A 20,037-nucleotide genomic window follows, 5' to 3' on the forward strand; every position below is an offset into this window, starting at 1 on the left:
TCACTACAGTGAAGCGCCACCAGACTCTTATCAACAGCTACCGAGTGCATCACACCGAAATGTTAATCTTAAGGAAAGATGGGGATAAACAAGTTTCAGCAATACTTTCTCAAAAAGAGCCCTCAGCCTGTTGCAGCCTCTCGGGAGGTGAATAAACGCCAGCAGAAACGGCCGCTGCCAGGAACCAGCCTTTGGGAAGAGCAAACCTGAGCTCACCGCAGCGGCTCGCTCGCTTCGATCCACGCACGGGCTGCCGCCACGTGCACGTCGAAATGAGCTCAGCTTAAAGAGGGCATTAGTAGGATTATAACGCTTTTGTTGCTCATCTTAAACCAACGTGGAATAATCCCTCTGTGATGAGCCGCTACGGATGAATGCGAAGGGCTCTGAACCCACGGGACAGCCACGTCCCACGTCTCGCTGCCCCGATACCAGACCCAAACCATGCACGGAAACGCGCTCCTAAAGCTGGAATCAGTTTCAGCACAGCTCTAAACAGCCCAAGTTGTAAAAAGGATAAAGATACAGAGATGTGCCTTTATCCTTGCCAAAAGCAAGGGGAAGAAAACTTCTAAACTTCTTGTGCTGAAGAAAAGAAAAAAAAAAAAAAAAAGAAATGCAGCAAAAGATGTCCACTTTGAAGCCCAAGGGAAGAAAAATGCCTTTTCTGCATCCAGAAATAATAATTAAATAGTTCCCCTTATTGAGAAGGGCGGTGACGGGGGGGTGCAAGGAGGGGAGGGTGAGTGCGTGTGCCCGGGGGTGCTCCACGGGAGTGGGCACTGCAGGACCCCTCAGCTCCGAGCAAAACCTCCCTGCTTGTAAAGCCCCCGGCTCCTGGGCAGCTGCGCGTGATTAACTTGCATCAGGCTGGAGACGAGAAAACTCTGTCCGGAGAGAGCGTGTGGCCACAGGAAAGCCTTCCCGGAGCCGGGCTGATGGCATCTTGGCAAGCGGAGCCCCAGGGAAGAAGCGCATCCCGCTGGCAGCCGGCCACCCCAGCCCTCCCTCCTATTAACACGTCGGCCCTTTGCTATTCGGAAAGCAAAAGGCCAGAGATTTATTTTTACAACATAGCGTTAGCTTTTCACGGAGGAATAAAAAGGAAAAGTATCAGCAAAACAACCTCCACGTGTAAAAATCACAATTTGCATCCCTCTGAGCAGAGTGGTGCCAGGGACCAGGTACTCTGCAAGAGACCAAAACGCATGTGGACCTCAAAGCAGCAAGGGTGGCATCGTCCCCAACCAGGGAACTGGCACGGATAGAAGTGATTAGAAGTGATGGAAGAAAGTCCAGTTGAGGTGCAGTGGTAGCACCAAGCCCCTGCTCCTGCTGCTTTCCACAACCCCTGGCTACAGATGCCCCATCCATGTCCTGCAGGATGGCCAAAGCCCAATGGCAGACGTGGTTTTGGGGGACGGTGCCTCCTCCCCACGCAGCTCTCTCTCCGCTGCCGGGCTTTCCTGCATCTCATCATCCCCTCTGAGGGGCCGTCCCCGTGACAGCTCACCCGGTGAAGCCCAGACAAACACCATATTCCCGGGAGGATTTATTGCCGAGCCCACAAGGCTCGACTCTGCCGCTAATTCTGGTTTAATTCCCGTGATGGACGAAGCACAAGCTCCTGCCTGTGCCCTCCCTGGCTTGTGCCTTTGCCAACCCAAGCACTGCTGAGGAATGGGGACGGAGGATGAATTTGGAATCTGGAGAATCACAGCCAAACCTGCTGCAGTGGGAAAAGGGACACATGCCTCCCGGCCCCGCTAAACCCTAATCTCACCAACTTGTCTACAACCATGACCTTTCAGACCATTTACCCTTTTATATACACCCTTCAGGTCTCATCCTGCTTGTGTGCCCGGCAGCAAAAGCATCAACGCTGAATATTCAGCTCATCACCATCATCACAGGGACACCCAGAAACGCACCCTGTGAAAATGCCACTTCAGCCGTAGCACCTCAGAAGGGGAACGCTTGAGGCCCACAGAGGCACGAGCCACCCCTTGCAAGGAGGAAAGGCAGTTTGTCCCACTCCAAGCAAGTTTTTTCATCCTTATCACTATATTTGATCTTACCGTGGAAGGCTTTGGGGGAGGAGAGGGGCTGAACGAAAACTGAACTTTTGCAAACGGAGGAGGTTGTGATCACCAAAATCATATCGGGTCTCCGAATTATCACAAGCCAGCCCAGGGGAGCGCCCAAAATCATCCACCTTAAGCAAGTCCTGCACCCGTGTGCAAGGGAGGAGAAGTGGGGGCTCAGTAAGAATTGCTATCCCAGCTACGGTGAACGTGGGGATCGTGCCATGGGGTGAGGGTGCTTCTCCTTCTCCTCTGTATAACCCACAGCAACACAGCCGGGGGGGTTACAGCCTTCGTGAGTATAATCCCTGACCACCCTGGAACCCAAACGTGCAGCCTTGGTCCATGCCACGGTGACACCTCAACTCTTCTCATCAGCTCTGCTCTTCCCAGGTCCTCGCAGACCAGAGGCAGAAAGCGTAAGGACCATTCTTGAGCAATCTGGTAACCCAGGGACGCGTGGTGCAATTACATGGTGTCTAACAACAAACATTTTCTTCCCTCGTGGAGCTCCTAAAATTACCAATTTCATGGTTGATTTTTCTCTCTGCTCGTTTCTGCCTGTAACTCTCGCATCCCCCACGCTTCCCCGCTTCCCGGTGAGAGGGTGTCGTGCTGCAGGGACGTCCAGGGGTTCAAAGAGCCGCCTGGAGCCTTCTGATGGTTCACGTGTCGCTGGCTGCGTGCGTCCCAGTGCAGCAGTAATTTCCTTCCAAGTGTAGCAGAAACATGCCAGTGCCACGTGCGCATGGGGACGGCACCTGCAGATCCAGTGCAGGAGACCTGTTGGCGTGTGAGAGCAGTAACCGCAGGCATCGGGGTCTGAAGGCACCTGATGCTGCCCTTTGCGACCCGCCATTCGCCAAACCGTGCCCTGGAAACACAGCCAGCCCAGCAGCAAAGTCCAGCTGCTTCCCAAATGCTCTTTGTGGTCCTTATGGCCAAGATGTTCCTCCAAACCACTGGGCTTATGGAAAACTCCTTTCCACGCAGGATGCATTTTAGCTCAAGGGAAAAGGATGAGTCCTACGAGAAGCTCCTAAGCTGCCGTGCAGTTATCGGGTTAAGGTTTTACTCTCTAGGCCTGATCCCCAAGGGCCTGAGAGGTATTTTACACTCCTTTAGCAATGGACTGACGGATTTCCACGGTTATATTTCCACTCACGTGACAGTCCTTCCGTTCTGGTGTCTGCATATAAAAGGCATCGGTGTACTCCAGCGATGCTCTGCCCACCCAGTCCCCTCACCAGAACTGCAAGGTTTCATCGTACCACTCCACATTTATTTTCTTGCTCACCACTTTGCATTGACTTCTTCAAATACCAGACAAGACCAGTAACGAGCACAGAGACGGAGCACCACGGACGTACAGCATAGCCTGATGCTCTACCAGGACCCCAGGATGCCAAACCCACGTGCTGCACCTGTCATAGCCTGTCTGCTCTTTGAATGAGATCTGAAAGATTGGAGTCATGTTAATCTCAACATCAGATACTCATTTTTGGCCAACAAGCATCTATCTGGCCCGAGGGGAAACCGGCCTGATCAATCTCGTGCTGATTTCTCATGTTAGATTAGTTTTTATTTACTGGTATGGCTCTCTGAAGTCATATATCTCCAGCAGCCTCAGCTTATGGAAGCGTAGCCTGATGTTTATAGTAACAAATCTAATAATCAAATACAGTCTGGTAAATGACAAACTGTTTATTTTCCCCTCACATGAGGAATTCTTATAAAACTGCTGAAACATTCCATTTAAAAGTCATTTACATGGTGATGTGCTGGGTATTGTCATAAATCAGGGAAAGCAGCCTCATGAATAATTTCAGAGACTAAAAATAATCCCAAACAGGAATCTTCTCTTCACACTTGAACTAGGGAACATACAAATATACTTCCCCCCCCCCCCCCCCCCCCCCTTCCCCCAAATTAAGACAAAAGGAGACCCTGATTGATGGGAATTTTGAAATACAAGTTGAGCAGCACGTGCCAAGGGCTGCATGGATGCTTTCAGCTCCCCGGTCTGGTGGGACCATAGCAGACTTTGAACTACTTCCAATTTCCTTCCTTTGGGGCACCCAAGTGTGGGAGCCCAGCCAAGCCTTCAGGGGACAGACACACATAGGGGACAGATATAACACCCTAAACTATGTCCATATCTTCATGACTGGTTCCACCAAAGGAATGCAACTGGGTCAGCCCAAAGGTTTATCCACCTCCTGTCCTTGGCACTGCAAATACACAGAGAACACCACAAAACCAAGGGACAGTAAAGCAATAATCTTCCCTGTATTCAGCAACCAGTGGGATCTCTCGATCCAAAAGTCAATAAAATAAAACAGAATGAAACTTCCTGACTGTACAAAAGAAGTACCAGATTCCTGCTATAAGTTGTTAAACACCAAGCAATGGCACCAGAGACATCCAATCTGTACAAGAACAGAGGTCCTGACCATACTGCAACTCCACCGATGTCCAGCAGTATCTCAAGGGGAAGGTTCTGCTTCAAATTATGCTTCATCAGTAGATATTCATGTTAACACAGGTGCTTCCCATAAAAACTGGTGTAAAAGGAAGATCATGAGATCAGAATCGGGTCCCCATAAGTTTACTTCTAAATCTAGAAGTCCCTTTGGCAGCACATCTGAAGCCTTCAGCTGGAGGACAACTGAACCCTCGAAACATTTCACTTGAAATAATTCGTACACTTCCAGGAAAAAAAAAAAAAGGGGAAAAAAAATGCATTCCTTTCCCACTCTGCTTTAATTTGAAATATGTCAACAGGGAAAGCCAGCTGAAATCCCACACGTTCCCCAGATGGGCAGTGAGGTAATCGATGGACATTCGCCCATGTCAGACTTCAAATCCCATTTTGCTCCCTATAGGTCATCTGTGGTTGCAACCTTCCCTGTGAGCTGGAGCACCCCTTTTGCAGCAGAGGTTTGACATCTAGTGGACAGATGGCTCCTGAGAAGCTGTCACAGTGCAGCCAGGGGACATCGCCCTCCCAGCAGGAGAGGACCCAAGGAGCAGGGGGCTCACCGGGCACCCATGGGAAAACACACAACCAGGGTGTTTCTCCAGCCAAAAGAGGCCAAGCAGCACCAGAACTAGAAAGATCTGGCCAGGCTGGTGGCAGAGGTTATCCAGGCTCAGCACTGGCAGGAGATAAAACACCAAGGTGGGCGACGCTCGGACACCAAGCAAACACAAGAGCCATACATCTCTTTTTGGTGAGCAAGCCACCGTCTCCCTGATGCTCAAGAGGCACTGCTAGGAAACTGGGGCACCTGAGGGCCCGCGTAGTCCCATCAGACCTGAAGGATTTGGGTCCAAAAGTGGCAGCTCAGCAGAGTCACCCGTTATCAGCCCTTCCAAAGGCTGGTAGGAGCTGCTGGGTCTGTCTTGGGAGCTGCACTGTGACCTGGACCACCAGCTTGTGAACTTGGATAAACCAAAGCGCTTACACCCAACCAGAAAGGCAAACTAGAGCCCATCCACAGCCAGATGACTTTCTGAGTTCATTTAGGCAATACTGCTCAGACACAGCATTATCCTCCCGAACTCCCCCCAGCGCCCTGCAAGCAACATCTTGAAATAAAGGGATCAATCATACTTTTGTCAAATAGGCACGGGGGATAAACCCAAGTATTAGGGGCCATCTCAGATACCTGGATAAACAAGGAGCTTTATCCAGGCATGATGCATTTTGGAAGAGGCTGAGATCTGCACAGAGATTCAGTGTGCCCAATTCCCATTAAAATGTATGGGCAGGAAAGGATAAGAACTTCCACAGGAAGGCCAATTTTTGCTCAAACTTTCTGTCCAACTCACAGACTAAAGCAGTTTGGGATGGAAGCTCAGACAGGCTCTGAGAATGAGAAACTGAAGCTTTTGGAAGGCTCCTGGCTCTCCAGCCCTCCAGAAAGGGCAGCACATCACAGCGTACCAGACAAAGCAACACCACAGGATGCACCAGCAGCGCAGAGCCCGATAGATCTTGTTCTTCTTGGCAGCCCTATTAAACACAACAGGACCGTGTGCCTTTTTAAGGATGCTGGTCCAGGCGTTATAAGGCAGAGAGCATCCAGTGAATGTCTGGTCCTCTCACTACACCAGGCGAGGCGATGGTTGTTTGGTAACGGATTGCACCAAGAACCATTTGAATTTGCAGAAAACCTGGACAGCATCCAGCGTGAGATTGGATCAGGAGACGCTGGCGGGGCCAAATGCATTCCTTGATGCGATAACATCTTTGGGGGAGGACGCGTCTCCCTGTTTCATGGTCTGATGACGGGGAGCCCAGCCTGACCCCAGCCTCTGGCTAGGGCACGTCACGCAAACAAGGAGTCATTGCTCTGGAACGAGACCTCCACGGGATCTGCAGCAGGGAAGAAGTCAAGCCTCGCTTCTCAGGACCTGTTCACCACCTCCTGCTCCCGAACATACCGCTCTGTCAGCCCGTCACTCCGTTTTGCTGATACCTTATCCTGTTTTGCATGATGTGCTTTTCTGCAGGGCGACATTGCCTTGCCTGCCAAGGACACGCGCGGGGCGAAGGGAGGACTCGCCGATAAGGGAGTTTCAAAGGGCTGTCGGAAGGAGCTCGGAGGAGGCGAAGTGAGCGCCGCAGGCCAGACAGGGGAGACGCGCAACTGTGTGCGCAGAACAACAGACTCAGTTAAGTCTACAGACATCATAAGACGATCTAAAGTGGAACTGTATTGTCTGGGGAATGCTTCAGCGGAACCCCAGCATCCAACTGTGGAGTCCCATATGTTTTGATAAGAGACTGTTAAAGGCACACTTCTGTAAACACAAGTCACATTTTGTATAGATACGGGCTGTAAATGTTACGTTAAAATACCTCAATTGCCTTGAAGCCGATTCATGCTCTGCAACTGCCAAGGGGAAGAAAGAAAAAAAGAAAAAAAAAAGCGAGGCCGGGATATTTCAGCTTGCTATCTGAAGTTATTTATAATAAACTCTGACTGAACTGAACACAACGGGCCAAAAGAGCAGAGGAAGCAGCGATGAAGGGTGGTAAAGCTCACGCTGCAATCCATCACCCCTACCGCAAAGCCGGTGTTCAAACAAGGCAACGGGTCTGGCTTCCATCAGGCAAAGCCAGGAAACGCAGGGTTAAGGCCAGCTTGAACTTGGTCCTTAAGTGACCCCCTGACATTACTCCAGCAGCACCACTGCCTGGAGGGGATGTCTTGTGCTCTGTCTGCCCTTGGCTCTTCCCCAGCAGAGGCTGCAGAAGGACTCAGGGATCCCCTTTTGGGTCATCCCCCCTTCCCTCGGGCTGATGGAGCATCGGGACACAGGTCAGACCCGTCAGATCGCACCTGGCTGGGGAACAAAACCAGCTCCATCCCACCCAACTGCATCGACACTGTTGCTCCTCGCTGCTACAGCCCGGTATTGGGGCTGACGTTAAACTGCAGGGCTGACTCAGAGGTAGCCGAGGGTATTTCATCCTACCAAATTTCTCTCCAACCTTTGAAAGATCACAGGCTGCCAAGAAGTGATGCCTTAGATGTAGCTCCCCTTTCTTCTGATGAGCTGGTGGCTTAAATCCATCCTTCAACTAATACTGCTGCTGACATTGACCCATCCTGGAGAGCAGAGATGTGCTTTCAAACACGGCATTTAGAGCTAAACTGACAGCTTATCAGGACAAAGCGATATGGAGCAGGCAGGGGATTGATTTTGCCTAACTGATCCCTCCTGTCTTGCTTAAGGGCAAACTCCACAGCCCTTACCGAAATGAACAGTCCCACTGGGTCGCAATGGGACTACAGGAATGCTGAAGCACAGTAGGAAGCAACCGCCTTTCCGCGGTGAAAGCTCCGCACCCACAGAGCCCACGTGCAAAAAACGGTCTCAGATAAGCAGTAACAGTAAAATACCAGATAAGCTCACAGCAAGATGGGACCGCTGATGTCCATGTAGCCTCCAAAGCTTTACACCATTTAGCTGAAGTTACTTCCTTCCCCTCATCCATAAGCTCTGCCTGTCCCTCCTCAAGCAGAGGTTCTTCTGGAGCATCTTGTGAGCACCAACCACATGCACTGCATGGCTTTATAAATGAGTCCTGACCTCTGACACCCGTTTCTTAGACGAAGTTCTGCTCTGCTCACGTGGATATGAGCAATTTTGAAGATGCTTCACACGAGGAATTGCAGGTGCCCAAGTTGCAGCCTCTCCCCCATCTCCATCGCTCATCATCTGCACGACCCCTTGCATGTCACCCCCCCTGCTCCTTGGCCTGGTTCCCTTCTCGCTTTCTGCAAGAAGCCAACTCACTCTCTTCGAAGCAATCTCAGCCCCAGACTGCCTCTTACTTTGAGCTCTGCGGCTCTGGGCTCAGCCTAAGTGCTGCCCCGATGCAAACGCTAATAATGCAAATGGCAAATGGGCTCCGTAATTGATTGCCCCCGCACACAAGAAGCAGCTCTGCGAGCTTCATCCCTTGACGAGCATACACGGGAAAGCCTAGTAGGTACTCATCAAAAACTCAACAGAGCTACAAAGAAATGAGCCATGACTCAGCAGGGCCTGGGAAATTTCAATGAGACATGTTTTTAAAAAAAAAATATTTAAAAAATGTAAAACCAGAATAAATATAGCCTTAAGAAGACCTTCCATTTTGCTACGGCAGAGCATTGATTTTTTTTTCCAGTCCCAGCACACCCTGCTCTCCCAATGGGGTAAGATTTCAGCTCATCATAATGGGGGCATCAAGCTGTAGGGTGGAGACGGAACCATCGGAGCAGGACTCGAACATGTGACAAGCACCAAGACAAGGTCAGAACAACAGGGTTAGCCTACAACGTGGGAGAAGAGCATCTGGCCAAGACCCCAACTGCGAAATCCCTCTTTATCCCTCACCCTGGCCTCAACAACAGAGTTACCTCCAACTTCAGCAGGTCCAGAGCTCCCATTTTAAACACCAAATTATCAGTTCAAGAACTGATTCACAATTAATAGTGAAAATGAGAAAACATCTTCAAAGCCTGTATGAAATGTAGCATTTTTTTTCTAGCCAGAGCAGGACAATCCAAGTTCAGACCACACGGACACTAAAAGCAGGCGCTCTCACAAGTGACCGTTCTCCCAATCCCCATCAGGACAGCAAAGGACAACACCACACAGAAACTACACCAACTTTTGCCCGGCAGAGCCGTGCCCTCCGGAGGCGGCTGCGAAATGATGTGCAAGAGCTTACCCTGCACTCGCTTCATGCCTTGATGAGAGATTTGAGAGATCGCAGTGGTCAATCGAGCCCTTGGCAAGCCTCTCTTCATGTAAAAGACACCGGATTCAACGTCGAGTGAATTTTTACTGTTGCCTTACGAACCCCCGCGAGGTGGAGGTTTGCAGCGGCGCAGGCGGGAGCCCCGCGCCAGCGGTTGTGGCTGTAATAAAACTGTTTACAGCACTGGCGTATACTTGAAATTGCAGAAACAATATTCAGGATCACCGATTGAGGGAAAACACCACAACCACGGCTGAAACAAAACGCCCTCCCGAGTTCTGCTCTTCCATTACCCAGTGTTGAGAGAGATGAAATTAAAATCTTTAGCGGGAATCGAGATGAAGGAAAACCCAGAGTATTTACAGAGGCGGCATTTACCAGCGCCCGTGGGAACGGATCCAAATCTCTTTCCTTGGGTGCCTCTTTAACAGGACAGCAACCTTCCTAGGGTTTGCTTCCCATCACTGCCATCTCTCCCACCCCTCTGTCCATGCCCAGAAGCCCAAGTCTGTTAAAAATCGGCCAGAAAACAAATATTCAGGAGAAATAGGTGACATATTTTTATTTTTTTTTCCCCTTTCTCAAGAGTTGCTCTGTATGGTTCAATCCTCTGGGCTATGAAATTCAATAAGCCATAATGTTCCAATCGCTACGAGCCGCCTAGTCCCCACCATGCCAAAGTAGCTCAGATTTAACAACAAAATTACAGTGTACATTATACCATTACAGGCTCCGCACAAACACACTTACAAAAGGGCCTGGTAATAAGAGGTTGGGGATATACAATGTGTTTAGGGCTACATCCTGCTCCCGGACCCATCGGCTTTGCTGGCATTGAAGTTACCTGACCTGGAACATGTGGCTGAAGGTCTCAGTTTCTTTTCAAACCCAAACTGATTTTCCCCTACACTCCTCCACGGGTGGAAACCCAAAGGCAATGACAGAGATCTCATGGATTAATTATTTCAGCCCAGGACTTCAATCAGCGCCTCCAACTCTGGCAGCATCCTTACAGACAAACCCAACCAAGGAATATACTTGCTTGCTATCAACCTCCACGAGAAAGGTTTCATTCCTTTCCAAACAAAGTGAAGTCCATTCTGCTAGAAACAACAGCATGGGCACACACAAAAATAGATAAAAAAATACACGTATTAAGTATGTAAACAAAAATACTTCATTTCTGTGTTCCTCTGCTTTCCCCATCAGCCGTGTCTGAAACCTGAGCCCAAAGAATTTCTATTTGCGGTACCAAAAAAACACGGTTTGCTTTGTCTCCTGGTGAGCTCTTCGTCCTTTCCTCTCTCTGTCATCCCCAATGAAGGAGGTGTCAGTTCGCGCTTTCTCTCCTTAACCACGTCAAGAAGCAGCCCGGGCTGCAGCTCCTCCGAGACATGAAAAGATCTCTACCCGAATACCCGTGTACCCATCGCAAATCTCAGAGGGTTTAATCGAACAACAGGAAGATCAAAACAAACGCATGGGCGAAGAGGAGAGCAATGGGGACCGAAGAGTTTGGGTACGCCACGCTTCACGCGAGTCCCGGGGGACGCTCCTCCCGAAACAGCCCTGTTTGCAATGTTCATCCAACATCCCAGCTAATGTGACACTCCATGTGACACTCCAGCCTTCTGGAACACGGCAGATGTCCCAAACACCCCGTACCATCATTCGCGGTTCACTTTCTGCAGAGAGGTCTGCCAGAATTTTAGATATTTGGGCAAATCCTCTTCCTACTCTGTGCCACAGGGATGGAGGAAAGGGGCCAGGAGCGGTCACGCAGCTTTAATTCACCCTCGGAAGGAACTGCGGTCACAAACAGACATACACACACACACAAAGTCATCTTATTTCTCCGGATGGCTTTCGGAGGCACTGCTTCTGAGCAAAATTGCAAGATACTAGTAGCATTGTGAAAGCACACAATTTCCATCTGTCAATTGAAATGGGCAAAATTAGATCTCGAAGCTGCGCATTTAATCCATTGCCAAACTAGTCTGCCTGGTACAGCGCTCAGAACAGATTTTTATTAAGGGAAAGAAAGAGGAAAATTGTCTTTTACAGCTGCATCTTGTCAAAGCTCCCCTCCTCCGCCCCCAGCCCGGCCAGCCAGCTCCGGAGTGACCGCTCCGAGATCTCCCTGCGGCAGGAGGCTGGGAACAGCACTGGAAGCCCTGTACGGAGCTCATCAGCCTCTAATTCACTTCCAATTTGTCTCTATGAAGGCTGATGACTCCTAATTGCTGGTTCAGAAATACAGTGTATACCCTGATGATTTTAAGTCGGTCCAAGTTATCTTAGAATTAACTATTAGGGAAGATCGCGTACTAACTCTCCTCCTATCCCAGCGAGATATTCAGTTCAAAGTGTATCTTACTTAAAATCACAAGGCTGCTTCGGCGGCTGGATTAACGGATTGGACACGAACACCAGATGCTACCTTAAGAATTAAGGGCAAAATCTGAGCTCAAGTTCTCTTAAAACATCTGTGTAAATAGAGGTAACATATTTCTTGCATGAGTTTTAACGCTGGTGGCAAAGGTTGCCGCTGCACAGGTCGGACGCCCGACACGGTTGAATTCACAGCACAACGCGTGACAAAACACACCTGTGTGTCTCTGGGCGTGCGGTCCACGGAGCCAAGGCTGTACCCCTGGGGCTCCTCCTGATTTACACCAGCGTAAGGAAATGGCAGACCACAAGCTACGTGCATAATCCAGCGGAAAACTAATCGGAGCTCTGTCAGTAGGCAGCTCAATGCCTCTTGTCTGCAGAAGCAATTGGAAAAAAAAAATAAAAAACAAACAAGAAACAAGAACACACAAGCACACAGAGAAAAACATGATTCAGAGTTCATTCACTGTAAACTAATGTGATCCCGGTTGCTCTAATGGAGTTACTCCAAACATGTCATTTAGACAGAGCGTGGCAGATAAAGCAGAGGTTTTGCGTCCAAGTAAGCCCGGGTGGATGCTGCCGATCGGCGCCGCGGGAGCCAGCCTGAGCCCCAAAACACCAAGTCACAAAAGCCATGGAAAAGGTAAGCTTAAACTCAATTAGAATAAATCTAAAACTACTTTTATATTAAAAAAAAAAAAACCTCACTAAAATACATCAAAGCATCTTAGAGACAGCTGTATGATAATTCACAAGATATCTACATCCAACTTGGGGTTACACTGCATAAAATTCATCTGTAGCATAAAGAAGAGATTAGCTATAGGCTCTGATCTTCTGCTCCCATTAATCAGAGCAGTTCAGCTTGTGTGATATGCTGTTTTAAGTTTCTAAGGGATTTGCCATCTAGACACGCTGGAAGAAAATACATATGGACTCAATACATAAACCAAACTTGTAAACAAACTGCAAATTGAAACTGCATTTATTGGTTCCCACCAGATTTGAGAGGTGAGAAAACTGAAGGCAACTGGGAAAACTTTACAAAGTGGAGTCTGGGATGCATCTTATAAATGTCTTGAAAAGTAGCAAATTAATTGCTCTGAAGGGTTATAAATTACAGTCGGAAAATAACAAGTAAATTGTAGGTATTTTACAGAGATTACGAGTGATCTTTAGTAAAATCTGACGCAACAAGTTCTCAATTTCTCACTGGAGGGGAATAACCACTCCAGAACAATTTAAAAAAAAAAAAAAAAACACAGTAGAAAAGGAAAAGCACACACAAAGACATCCTAAAATAATTTTAATTACTATCTTCAGTAAAACTACATATAGTAAATCTGGATATGTGGATGGAGAGAGAGTTAACTTTTGAATCTATTGGCTTTTGTAGCAATAAAAGCACTAAGTAGGTAAAAGGGCGAGAAAGAACTACGTAGTCAAAATTCTTCCAAGTACGTTTGCAAATGAAACCTGCTGAGATACCTACTGCAATCCTGACTTGGGACAATACCGAGACAAACCCCTAAAACTCTGATGAGCTGCACACTCCGCTTGGAATTCGAAGACAAATACAACAGGGACAGAGATGAACGGGGTGTCGGGGGCCCCGACCAGGGCCAGGGGACACGGTGGGTCTCACCGGCGTAAGGGAAGTATCAGAACTGGGGGTGAGGAGGGCTTAAATATGATTCTATTTACTGAATATTGTATTTCATCACAGTCAAAGAGCTAATTTTATTTTCATTACTTATACTTCCGATCTACTTTGTATACTTTGCTCAGATGGACTTTTGTTGCTGTTATGAGTCAACTTCACTTCATCAGACAATGTCACATTTCCATTTTGGGGCACCAGCATCGCATCTTTTTTGACGGTTTCCCTACGCTCACGCTTCTGAACGCGTACAGGTATTACCGCACCTTCCTGCAAAGACCTACGGCAAAACCTCACCCGCTTTGAAAAAGTATTTTTGTAATTAGCTTTATAATCCCCCCCTTTTTTTTTCTTTTTTTTTTTGTCACAAAAGTCATTTCCAAAACAGAAGCCAAGTAAGCACCAACTAATGCCTGCTGGAGTTTGCAGAGAGCTTAACACCTTGCTCTGAGCAACCCGCCACCCCCTGCCCACGCCGCCGCTTATGCTGACATTTTTCCTAAATACCACAGACTCCGGCAGCTTTGCCATAGGACAGGGATTTCCAACACGGCTCCATACTCCCCGAGTTTGGCTAGAAGACAGGAATAAAAGGCATTTCACAGAGGTACGACCTACGAGCAGCGCTTAAGGAATTCAGGGTGCGATACAGAGGTCAGAGACGATGGGGTTTGGTAGCGCCAGGGATGCGGGGACCACGAGAAGCCAACAAAGATCACTTCTGTCGATAGGAAAGACAAAACTCCGGACTAAACTGTTGATTAGATGTATTGAGCCAACACAGAACGCTGAAATGAAAGGAGCTAAAACACATGTGGACAACATATTTTTAGACGAGTTACAATTTACAAGACTTTTCTTCCTTATGTTGCCTAATTGCTTGTCATTCAGCGGGAGATGCTGCTGGGTGCACAGCACCTGCGCCTCTCCCCAGATTCAGTGGGCGTCGTGGATGCTCAGCAGCTCCCAGGATGAGGCCAAAAATACATTTCTTCGCTAACGGGTTTTTCCACAGCACGCTAAATATTTTAACTGCAATATTTATATTCGGAGATGACAAATTATGATTCGGTCAAACCCTCCCATTGCACTTGTCAGGATCCAGCCTGAATAAGAACAGATTAAAAGCGAAGGCTTTCTGATAAAGCTCCTCAAATCTGATAGATGCTTATTATAAAGCAATCAAATAAAGTTTGTTAAACTGATGGCAGCCCAGTCCCGGTCACTTATACCCACACCTCTGTGTTCCAGTATAAGCCCCCCCCCCCCAAAATCAGCAATGGCAATGATCCCACAGACGTGGGAACCAGAACACATCAATCGTGCAATAAGGAATGAAGAGAACTGCAAGCCTCGTGTCAGAGAGCAATTTATAACACCGCCGAGCGAACAGCTTAGCCCAGTACGAAGAACGGGGAGACGGAGCGAAGAGCAGAGCATTAGAAAGAGATCAGACACATCATTTTGTACGAAATACAGGTTTTCACCATCTAAATGTACTTATAGCCACCTATACTGAGGAGTGCTCGGAGATAACACGCAGGATGTTATTGTGGATGTTAGGTCTGCCCCAAAGTGCTTGTAAGGGCAACCAGCAAGTGCTGCTAGGAGAAGCACTTCAGAAAAAAAAAATATTAAGAAAATAAAAACCAGATTTCATGCAAGCAGAGACTCTACCCAAACAGGAGAACAGAGCCAAGTCCCGCAGAAATCAGCTGGCACCAACAAGCTCTGTAGCCACTTGAGAAAATAAATCAGCGGAGGTTTTTTTCTGACTAAGGCACACAGAATTCAACCTATAATGAATCACTGCGTGTTTTTATGAATCACTAAATAACCAGCAAAGTTGCTCGAGCCTTATCAAAGCCATGCTGCAAAGCTGACACTCGGCGCCGTGATGGAAAGCAGGTTTAATCGCCGCTGCGCGATTAACGTTCCATCCCGGCTTCCAGTCCCTTGTACAGCAAAACCCCTCGCAGCAATGCAAGGTGCTGGCGACGGGCACAAAGTCAGTGTTCCTCCCAAATGCTCCGTCTCGGGCACGCGGACTGCACCGGCTGCCAATAGCCAGCCCAGTCCATCACTGGGTCCCACATGTGTGAACCAGCAGGGGCCAGGAGCTGCATCCAAACATCCCCCCCGCCCCGAGGCACAGGGACATCCAGGGATTGACAAAAAGGTGACTCGAGGTTTCATTAAGCAAAACATTAGCAACAGAAAAAAAAAAAAAATCCATGTGGATACAGGCATAGCTCTGTGTTTCTGTAGAGCTGTTAATTAACGACGGCACTTGGGGAGAGGCGGGAAAGGACCTCGCAGGATTGTAAAACCCCAAATCCTGCTCTATACCACCCAACGTGCACACCCAGTACACAAAGTCCCACCCACGGACCTCTATAAATAAACCCACGTAGGAGATCCAGGACTGAAGAAATAAGTAAGTTTGCTTCCAATTACATATCTTTTTTTTTTTTAAAAAGGCAAATTAAATGTACATCAGTAATAACTGAGGGAAAACACAATTTGACAGTGGAAATTCAATTTCAACCATTGCCCATGTCAAAAGAACTGTATTTGGGCTGTTTATTTGCTCTGAACTGTCACGTACAAGTGACTTTCTGGTTGAATTTGGGTTTGGAGGTAACCCTGGAGCTCGGAAGGAGACTCCTGTGCTGGAGCCATCACTTTGGAAAGCTGAAGAATGACCCTACACAGCGAACAGCTCGACAAGAGTCAACCCTGAAAATCGGACCCAGAGCCAGTCCAAACACTTTCTGCTCCTTTGATTAAACTTTAATGGACACGACCCTTTTATTATTGCTCCCACACCTGAAAATCAGCTCCTCGCACATCTTTCACTTTCTGTTGCTTGAGAATTCAGAAGTTTGTTGGTTTTATAAATACAAAACCATGCAAAAGGAGCAGGATTTTTTCCAGGTTGTTCTTCACATTCCCAAACGCGGCACAGCTATTAAAAACACAACCGTGCATCTACTACATCTGCCCACTCCCCCGTTTTCCCCTCCGATGCGCAGCCCTTGGGGCAGCCGCGTGCCATCGGCTAGGAAGGCTCCCGGCCCCGTAAGCTGATCCCCCCCCACCTGTCCCCCCGAGAACCAGGCAATAGCTTTTTTTAGCTATTTCTAAGCCTGGCAGTAACCCCCTCTGCTTAAGCCGCAGAGGCAAACCACGCTTTTGGCCCAGCCACGCAGGATTTCCACCTGCTCCAGGCCACAGGTCTGGGCTATCTCTGCTACCGACAAATATTCGGAGCGGCCGGGCGGCTTTGGTGGTTCAGGCCATCTGGATTGACGGGGGTTTTGCCCGGAGCCCCACGCGAGATGCGCCCGACGGCACTCCCTGAACTGCGGTGGCATTTGGTGTTTCGGATGCTGTCGCGCCCGGGTCTGCGGTGCAAACCCCACGGCACGGCGGTATGCGGGTCCCTGCCTCTGCCGGGAGCATCCCATAGGACCACCCCCAAAAACCAACAGGAACCCGCTGGGAACCGGACCCTGAATGCGCAGGATGGGACACCTTTGCTTTTCCAAGCATGTTGGACAGACGGACAAGCCCGTGGGCAGCCTGGGGACACAGGGGTGAAGTTGTTCTGCTCAGCGGCACGTGGAAGCCTGAGCACGTTTTGGTGATGAAACACCGCGGGGGAGACGCACAGAGATGCGCTCCCACACTGGGAAACCCTTGGTGAGCACGGGGAGAGGAGGGACACGGGCATCGGGGGGCACGGAGGGACACCTCCTCCTCCTCCCCCCCTAAATAAACCCCAAAGACAGCAAAGGACAACTCGCCCAGCAAGAAAATGCACCATTGAGGGGGAGAAGCGGCTTTTTCAAAGGGGTTACTGCTTCCCAGGTGAGCGAGCACCTCAGCGAAGATCTTCAGACTCAGATTTTTAGAAAACTTCACAGTCACGTCCCTTCCTTCTGTAACAGGGTCCAGATTTTAACACAACCATAAAGCTCCTTATCATGCTTTATGGATCTGTGCTTCTGGGTGGGCAGGAAGAGTCACCAAAACTGCACAACGGGCCAAAAACCACCATCAAGTTACTCTTCCCCCCCTGGGGACAGGCGTTTGGGGAATCTCAGCCCTTATGGCCCTGATCCGCCCGCGCTCCTCCTCGAGCAGTCTCCCCATCCAGCTGCTTTCCAAGCGTCCCAGCCCCACGGCGGTGGCACTCGTCCCCGAGCTGCCCGATCTCCGGCTGCCTGCAGTGCCACCCGCTCCCGGCACCGCCGGGGCACAGCACCAGCTCCTGAGCGACACGCACATCTCCTCGCTTCGAGGATGCTCAACGCACCTTCGTTAAGCAGCTGCAGAAATCACCGCCACCAGCAACGCGAGGGCTCATGCCAAGAAACTTAAGAGCCGACACCAAAGGATTACTCTCACGGTGACGCGTGGGACTGCTGGTGACCGGGAGAAGGGGAAAAAAATCCCAGCGAGGAGCTTTGTGCCTACTGCTGCGATCTGCCCTGAGCTTTGTTCCTCTACAACCAAAACAGACCGGCTCTGACAGCAATAAGGCTACAACACAGGGCTTATGTAGTTTTATTAAATTTCTGCTTCGCTATTAACCAACCGTCACAATTTTCATCTACTATTATGTCAGACGGGCAAGTTCTGCAAAGCAACTCGCTCTCCCGTGAATTCTTCAGGAGAGATGCCAAAAGGCAAAATAAAGGCACAGCCTCACCCCACGGTGGCACGAGCACACCTGAACCCTCTTCTACACAACCCTCCCTCGCTCCCTGCCGACCCCGCTCTGTTTTCGTCTGGCTGCGGGGTTAATTTGGCAGGCGGTGCCGGTTTTGGGGATGCCGAACCCAGAGCGCGGCGTGGGAGCGCGAGACCCCACCAAAGCCGAAGGAGAGGGCTTCTCCCTCCCGTCTGCCCCCAAAGTTTTGCAAGACGGTAACCTGCTTTAAAGGGACGAGATCTGCCTTAGCTCACTCGCAGCTGCAAGAAGAACGCAGTGCCCTCCCCAAGCCCCTCCAGGACCAGGTGTATCACGTTTTTTGTTACAGAACCATAATTTACACTGAATATTTATACGGCTAAAGCATCGCTGCGGAGCTCAACTACTTGTTTACTTCTCCCTTCCATCTACCCGCATCTAAGAGCCCGGTTCCCCCTCGCGACACTGTAAATCAGAAATATAGCTGCAAAAGTCAATATTTCGTGTAAATCTAGTTCAAACGAGAGGAGACCCAAGGCCAGAAAAATTGTGGGTTTCCCCTCCAAGTATTTCTCCTAATAACAGCTCAAGGCAGCGTTCTGGGGAGGATTGTGCAATTCCTCTGAACGGCAGCACTCAACTTGGTGGTGTTGCTGAAGAAAACAGTGATCTCAGATGCACACGGGTTTCTTTGGTTAACTGAGGCGAGATCAATAATAACCATATTAATAAATAATGCTTTTAATAGCAGCGGCAGGATATAGGCAGCGAACTGCAGGCAGGTATCAGGGGTAGGTAAAAGCATTAATTATCTGCACGATGTCAATGCTTCTGAGCTGACGTGCGGAGCAAAGCTAAAAGCCCACTTTCTGAAGATTATCAAGACAGACTGACAACTCTCCGCTTGCACGCAAGCATTTCGGGTAAAATGCAATTTTCTGGATGTCACAACCGAGGGGAACGCACTGCTTTTTCTTTTTTTTTTTTTTTTTCATTTAACATTAATAAACTGAGTAAAGGACACAGGGGAGGGGGGAGATTTAGAGGCTTGACTGTCCTCTTCCTTCCCTGCCTGCAAGTTATGAGAGAACAAAAGCAAAGGGGAGTTTTGGGGACCCGAGACGAGCGCGGCGTGTGCTTTCCCCAGACCAACTCCAACCCACTCCATTTTTCTGCGACGAGAAAGCGCACATGCACTCCGAGCTCGCTTATATAAACAGCAAGAGGGTCAGCGCCTGTCTCAAATTCCCCACCGCGGCTGAAATAAACACCAGGTTGTCTTTAAACTTCGCTCCTTCCCGCCCCACCGAGAGATGAGTGAAGTTGAGGGGTTTCTCCTCTCTGCGGGTTCTGGGGGGCTGCGGCTCAGCATCCTCCACCGGGCACCTTGTCCCGCCGCCCCGTCCCTCTTGCTCCCACACCGGACAGTCGGATGATGCTGGTGGAGCCGAGGGGACCTTGGCGTGTGTCCCCCCAACTGAAAACAGTGGCATGAGCATGGGAGAAGGGGGGACACGCTCCCCACCCGTCCTGCTCCTGCAAAGCCCCACATCCCCCTCCCCGAGACTGGGGATTGGGACAACACGGGGTGGGGGACACTCAAGGGACCCCGGAGGCTTCGTGGCATCCCGGTGCGCTGGAGGGAGCCGTGAGCCCCCGGGACGCAGAGCCCCGACGGGGTGCTCCGGGTCTCGGGGAGGGGGTCCCGGGGGGTGCGCGTCCCAATGGGTGGGGGGTCCCTCGGGGAAAGGATATGGGTTACAGACCAGCCTGAGGCACCAGCTGCGCGGGCGGGTGGTTTGCTTGAGGCAGAAGAAGGCGGTGGGTGCCAGCGCCGGGTAAGGCACCTGCTCCTCCTCCTCGGAGGCCAAGTCGGGCGGCGGGTCGCGGCCGGGGGAACCGCCGGGGCCGGGGCCGGCATCCTCCGGCGGCT

The 20,037-nt window shown here is 49.8% G+C and overlaps 1 protein-coding gene across 1 annotated transcript in view; it reads right to left on the minus strand.

The window, feature by feature from the left end:
* Positions 1–19,972, minus strand: part of CACNA1H (calcium channel, voltage-dependent, T type, alpha 1H subunit) — a 252,953-nt gene extending 232,981 nt beyond the window's left edge. The window contains exon 1 of the mRNA XM_009888554.1: positions 19,860–19,972. The gene's annotated coding sequence lies outside the window, so the exon portion shown is untranslated. The remainder of the gene's footprint in view (positions 1–19,859) is intronic.
* Between the last annotated feature and the right edge of the window lie 65 nt (positions 19,973–20,037).

This window comes from Charadrius vociferus, unplaced genomic scaffold (genome assembly GCF_000708025.1).
Source record: "Charadrius vociferus isolate BGI_N301 unplaced genomic scaffold, ASM70802v2 scaffold27, whole genome shotgun sequence".
NCBI lineage: Eukaryota > Metazoa > Chordata > Aves > Charadriiformes > Charadriidae > Charadrius > Charadrius vociferus.